Source organism: Agrilus planipennis, unplaced genomic scaffold (assembly GCF_000699045.2).
Source record: "Agrilus planipennis isolate EAB-ADULT unplaced genomic scaffold, Apla_2.0 scaffold45, whole genome shotgun sequence".
In the NCBI taxonomy this organism is placed as follows: Eukaryota; Metazoa; Arthropoda; class Insecta; order Coleoptera; family Buprestidae; genus Agrilus; species Agrilus planipennis.
In genome coordinates this window covers 927,676-934,609 of record NW_020438890.1, presented here as the reverse complement: position 1 = coordinate 934,609, position 6,934 = coordinate 927,676, and the positions used below count along the sequence as shown (strand labels likewise).

Genomic DNA, 6,934 nt, shown 5'->3' with positions numbered 1-6,934 from the left:
ATATTTATTACTTTTAATACTTTTATTGCTTTTTATAACTTAATATATTATTACTTTCATTTCAAATTGTACATGTTAAGCAGAGTGGTAACCTTGTTTATCACAATTATTGCAGCTATATTTACAAATGTATCAGTGGGATGTTTGTTATTTGCATATTGATCTCCGGAATTTTCATATTATTCGTTATCATGTAATGATGAAAAATTCTTATGGGAATAATAAGTATTGGTTTATATTTAACAAACATACGATTTATCTACATAATTGTAATAGTAGGAATTTATTAAGTATAGTCTTGCCTAATTCTTTTTACAAGCAAGCTGACATTTTTTGTTCTGTGTTATCATTAATGTGAAAACCTAGTTGGAAATATAGGAGGAATTAAAAAAAAGTTTTTCAAACATGCTTTAATCGATTTAATGTTTAGACTGTAATCTATTTACTTCCATACAATGATAATATCTTTCTTCCACATTTTGTAGATAACATCCTTTTAATGGAACCCCTTTTACCAATCTACTGTTCGGGAAAATATCGATCGAAAAAGTCATGCACAGGAGCTGTTTAGTGTGGCGGGACGAGACTTATTGATAAAATGTATCATTGTGTAATGTAGCGGACATTTTCAAGAATTTCCAAAATTGAATATCCTCTGAAGACTTCTACGTAGAATTCCTGAAGTAGATTCCAATTTTCTGATGCTTGGTATAGGATCCCGCTCAATATGTTCCAAAATTGCAACTTCTGCATCCCTGTTTGAACAATGTGATGCCTTTCATGTTTTTTGTTAGCGACAGATCCAATCTTCACGAATTTAGATGTCTTTCTTACGTAGACGTGGCTGGAATGCTTTCGATTAAGAGTTTTTGTAGTTTACCTGGTCGTTTCACTGTTCTTAAAATAGAAAGTGACTTCTATCTGCAATGCAGTAAACCATGATGATTTGAACCATTGACTTCAAAATTAGTTAACAATAACAAATTAGCAACTAACACTTTCTAGATCATTCGAATAATAAAAAAGAATAATGTCCGAACATAATGGTAACAATTAAAGAAGAATAATGGCTGACAACGCTAACAAAATGAGCCAACAATTAAAAATCGTAATGGTCAATAGTGACAATAGTTTAGAACTTCTTGACATTCAATTACCTTCTCAACACTTTGATTACCACCTTTTTTTGTAGTTCAAATATTCGATTTGCTTATCACTGATTACTTTTAGACCTTTTTCTCGATTTATCCCGGCTATGAGGTACTTTGAATTTTTGTTGCGTTAATTCAATGTTAGAGAATTAGTTTTACCCACTACGGATAATCTCAAACTAATAAGGAAATATTTCAATTTTCAGGTGTTGAGGTTTCACACTAATTATACGTTCGAGATGATCGACGGAATTGTGATAAGATTCATTGGTTAAGAATCTCTGCTGATGTATATTGTAGTGTGTATGTTACAAAATCTGCCTTTCCCATAGTGAATTCAACCTAATAAGTTGTGCGCTTGGAGTTGGAACGCCCATTGGCCTAACCGGCTGCTGGAAAATTAGAGCCTATTCGGAATAGACGATTGTAATATTATAAAGGCGAATATAAGTTTGTTTGTTACCATTTCACGCCTGACCTATTCAACCAATCATCATGAAATTTTGTACACCCCTTGTCAGGGGTACAGAAACGGACATAGAGTACCTTTTATAAAAAAAAAACACTGTTCTCGAGGAATAGAAAAATTAGTTTTACAACTAATTACAAACGGTTAGGGTAACCTTGACGAAATCTGCGCGAATAGAATGAATAATTAGAGAATAAAATAGAAAAGTAAAGGGGCACATCTATAACGTTTGTATCGAGTTGTATGTGGTCTTCCGGCATATCAACTCGGCCTCCATGAGTAAAAGGGCTTGGTAAATTCAAATGAGCATGCTTTTATTGCTCATATTATATGTAAATTCTTCGGAGTTAAATCAAATTATGAAGTGTAAATATCCTAAATATTATTGAAAATTAGTAAAAACATCAACGCGAGCGAAACCGCAGATGAAACCTAATATAGAATAAGTACCTTTTGCAGCTAGTTGAAGGGAACCTTAAAAGGTTCCAAAACGGCCTGAGCTAGAGGAGATTTAGCTGCAAGGCCCTTATGGGAGGGAATCCAATATTACCCAGACGTACAATCGGCTGGATGTCTATCGAAGATTTCTCTCCTCTTTTATGAAAACAAACAAAAAACTGTAGGTTAGTTTTTTGAAATATAGGATACTTTTTGTTCTTTATAGATACTGCAGTTTAGTCCCCCGGCTTAAACTGGTAATTTTACGCGACTTTATTCTGGGAAATTGCGTGTGCTGCGAAAATATTCCGAACCATTTTTCCCAGTTTGGTTTTATGAAAAAATAAGTTTGATAAAATTATAGAAGTATTAACATTTAAATAAATAATTAACGTGAGAATAATTTCTGTTGTCAAGAAAATGAGTATGTTGTACGATCACATGCGAATATCTCTGTAAAATTATGTATTCTTACATATTTATACAACTATCTGCTTTAAAACGCATATCTTAATAAGTTACTATTAGTTTAACTAATTATTATTGACTGTTTATAATAAGCGCATCATGCAATAACTTTTATGCTTATTAAGTAATTCTCCTGCTTATATAAATAAACATGCGCCGATGAAATAGAGAGTCAGTTTGTACAAAATCGAGTAGTTCTTCGCATCAACCACGGCATGGGACAAGGTTTCTGAGATGTTCTATTTAGTGCTTTTATCGGTGTTAGTCTTTTGTCTGTATAAGTATCTCGTAAGAAATTTCGACTATTGGGAAAAAAGGCAAGTTGAATTTGTGAAACCAGTTCCGCTTTTTGGCAGTTTATCTAAAACTTTCCTTTTACAAAAGGGCATAGGGTTCTTATTAGCAGACTTTTACAATCAAGTGCAAAAAAGATTTTTCGGTATTTTTGTTTTCAATGAGCCAGTTTTAGTGGTTAGAGATCCAGAATTGATTAAACACATACTGATAAAAGATTTTAACCATTTTACGGACAGAAGCAATCTCGCGGACGAAAGCATTGACAATATAAGTACAAACTTTTTGTTTTTTGCAAAATATAAAAAATGGAAAGTTCTGCGAACAAAAACTGCGCCAATTTTCACCTCTGGAAAGTTAAAAAATATGTCTCTCAAAATAGAAAGCATAACAAACGACATGAATGCGTACATTAACAAGAATACGTCACTTACAAGTCCTATCTTGTGGTTTTTCAAACATGCTTTAATCGATTAAATGTTCACACTGTAATCTATTTATTTCCATACAGTGATAATATCTTTCTTCAACATTCTCTCGAGCATTTTACAGTATTTCAGGTGTTTTTGCATGCAGCCACAATTTGGAGGTATATTAGATCTTTTAAAAGGGTTGTTTCCATTATGTATATAACATCCTTCTAATGGAACCCATTTTACCAATCCACTGTTCGGGAAAACGTTGAAAAGTCATGTATAGGAGCTGTTTAGTGTGGCGGGACGAGACCTGTTAATAAAATGTATCATTGTGTAATGTAGCGGACATTTTCAAGAATTTCCAAAATTGAATATCCTCTGAAGACTTCTACGTAGAATTCCTGAAGTAGATTCCAATTTTCTGATGCTTGGTATAGGATCCCGCTCAATATGTTCCAAAATTGCAACTTCTGCATCCCTGTTTGAACAATGTGATGCCTTTCATGTTTTTTGTTAGCGACAGATCCAATCTTCACGAATTTAGATGTCTTTCTTACGTAGACGTGGCTGGAATGCTTTCGATTAAGAGTTTTTGTAGTTTACCTGGTCGTTCCACTGTTCTTATAATAGAAAGTGACTTCTATCTGCAATGCAGTAAACCATGATGATTTGAACCATTGACTTCAAAATTAGTTAACAATAACAAATTAGCAACTAACACTTTCTAGATCATTCGAATAATAAAAAAGAATAATGTCCGAACATAATGGTAACAATTAAAGAAGAATAATGGCTGACAACGCTAACAAAATGAGCCAACAATTAAAAATCGTAATGGTCAATAGTGACAATAGTTTAGAACTTCTTGACATTCAATTACCTTCTCAACACTTTGATTACCACCTTTTTTTGTAGTTCAAATATTCGATTTGCTTATCACTGATTACTTTTAGACCTTTTTCTCGATTTATCCCGGCTATGAGGTACTTTGAATTTTTGTTGCGTTAATTCAATGTTAGAGAATTAGTTTTACCCACTACGGATAATCTCAAACTAATGAGGAGATATTGCAATTTTCAGATTTTGAGGTTTCACACTAATTATACGTTCGAGATAGATCGACGGAATTGTGATAAGATTCATTGGTTAAGAATCTCTGCTGATGTATATTGTAGTGTGTATGTTACAAAATCTGCCTTTCCCATAGTGAATTCTACCTATAAGTTGTGCGCTTGGAGTTGGAACGCCCATTGGCCTAACCGGCTGCTGGAAAATTAGAGCCTATTCGGAATAGACGATTGTAATATTATAAAGGCGAATATAAGTTTGTTTGTTACCATTTCACGCCTGACCTATTCAACCAATCATCATGAAATTTTGTACACCCCTTGTCAGGGGTACAGAAACGGACATAGAGTACCTTTTATAAAAAAAAAACACTGTTCTCGAGGAATAGAAAAATTAGTTTTACAACTAATTACAAACGGTTAGGGTAACCTTGACGAAATCTGCGCGAATAGAATGAATAATTAGAGAATAAAATAGAAAAGTAAAGGGGCACATCTATAACGTTTGTATCGAGTTGTATGTGGTCTTCCGGCATATCAACTCGGCCTCCATGAGTAAAAGGGCTTGGTAAATTCAAATGAGCATGCTTTTATTGCTCATATTATATGTAAATTCTTCGGAGTTAAATCAAATTATGAAGTGTAAATATCCTAAATATTATTGAAAATTAGTAAAAACATCAACGCGAGCGAAACCGCAGATGAAACCTAATATAGAATAAGTACCTTTTGCAGCTAGTTGAAGGGAACCTTAAAAGGTTCCAAAACGGCCTGAGCTAGAGGAGATTTAGCTGCAAGGCCCTTATGGGAGGGAATCCAATATTACCCAGACGTACAATCGGCTGGATGTCTATCGAAGATTTCTCTCCTCTTTTATGAAAACAAACAAAAAACTGTAGGTTAGTTTTTTGAAATATAGGATACTTTTTGTTCTTTATAGATACTGCAGTTTAGTCCCCCGGCTTAAACTGGTAATTTTACGCGACTTTATTCTGGGAAATTGCGTGTGCTGCGAAAATATTCCGAACCATTTTTCCCAGTTTGGTTTTATGAAAAAATAAGTTTGATAAAATTATAGAAGTATTAACATTTAAATAAATAATTAACGTGAGAATAATTTCTGTTGTCAAGAAAATGAGTATGTTGTACGATCACATGCGAATATCTCTGTAAAATTATGTATTCTTACATATTTATACAACTATCTGCTTTAAAACGCATATCTTAATAAGTTACTATTAGTTTAACTAATTATTATTGACTGTTTATAATAAGCGCATCATGCAATAACTTTTATGCTTATTAAGTAATTCTCCTGCTTATATAAATAAACATGCGCCGATGAAATAGAGAGTCAGTTTGTACAAAATCGAGTAGTTCTTCGCATCAACCACGGCATGGGACAAGGTTTCTGAGATGTTCTATTTAGTGCTTTTATCGGTGTTAGTCTTTTGTCTGTATAAGTATCTCGTAAGAAATTTCGACTATTGGGAAAAAAGGCAAGTTGAATTTGTGAAACCAGTTCCGCTTTTTGGCAGTTTATCTAAAACTTTCCTTTTACAAAAGGGCATAGGGTTCTTATTAGCAGACTTTTACAATCAAGTGCAAAAAAGATTTTTCGGTATTTTTGTTTTCAATGAGCCAGTTTTAGTGGTTAGAGATCCAGAATTGATTAAACACATACTGATAAAAGATTTTAACCATTTTACGGACAGAAGCAATCTCGCGGACGAAAGCATTGACAATATAAGTACAAACTTTTTGTTTTTTGCAAAATATAAAAAATGGAAAGTTCTGCGAACAAAAACTGCGCCAATTTTCACCTCTGGAAAGTTAAAAAATATGTCTCTCAAAATAGAAAGCATAACAAACGACATGAATGCGTACATTAACAAGAATACGTCACTTACAAGTCCTATCTTGGATGCGAGGGAACTATGCAATAGATATTCAATGAATGTATTGGCGACATGCATTTATGGGTTAGAAGGAGGCTGCTTTGAAGATAAGAATGCGATTTTTTACCAGATTGGGCAAAGAATATTCGGATTTAGCATATTAAATGATCTCAGGCTTTTTGGATACGCGATTAATAAGTCATTCATAAAATTAACCCGTTTGAAGGTGTTAGATTCTTATGTGATAAAATTTATTACACAAACGTTTGGTTCTCAAGTGCAAGAAAGGGAAAAAAATAATTTTAAGTTTAACGATCTTATAGATATTCTTGTTGAGTTAAAACGTGCGGGAAATGTTCAAGGAGTTCATTTTGGTGAGTATAAACTATTAACTACCGTACGTATACTTCATTTACTTTCTGTAGCGATGTTCCCCTTCCAATGTCTTGGATGCGCGCTGGCAAAATCGTAGGTAGGGAGAGAAAAGCTCATTATACTCTCGACTCTTGTTAATTAAACATACTTTTTCATACAGTACCTGCCAAAAGTTTTGTTCAATCATGAATGATAGTGCGAGTCGAAAACAAGCGTTGAAGCCTTTAATATGTCTTCAAATATAAATAAACATCTCGTTGATATTTTCAGTAGCAAATGGTACCAATAACAGCACATTTGAGCAATGCAATTGTAGTGGATAAAATGGTCAATTTTTCCGTGCAGTACTGTACGGATT

The 6,934-nt window shown here is 33.4% G+C and overlaps 1 long non-coding RNA gene across 2 annotated transcripts; it reads right to left on the bottom strand.

Annotated features, from left to right (window-relative positions):
* Positions 1-404: 404 nt before the first annotated feature.
* LOC112906836 lies at positions 405-2,764 on the bottom strand. 2 transcript variants are annotated; one of them, XR_003232626.1, is made up of 2 exons: positions 2,071-2,764; positions 405-921 (listed from the first exon to the last, which is right to left on the bottom strand). It is a non-coding gene; the product is annotated as an uncharacterized LOC112906836 (long non-coding RNA). The 2 variants fall into 2 exon arrangements; XR_003232627.1 differs by lacking the exon at positions 2,071-2,764 and adding an exon at positions 1,158-1,328.
* Between the last annotated feature and the right edge of the window lie 4,170 nt (positions 2,765-6,934).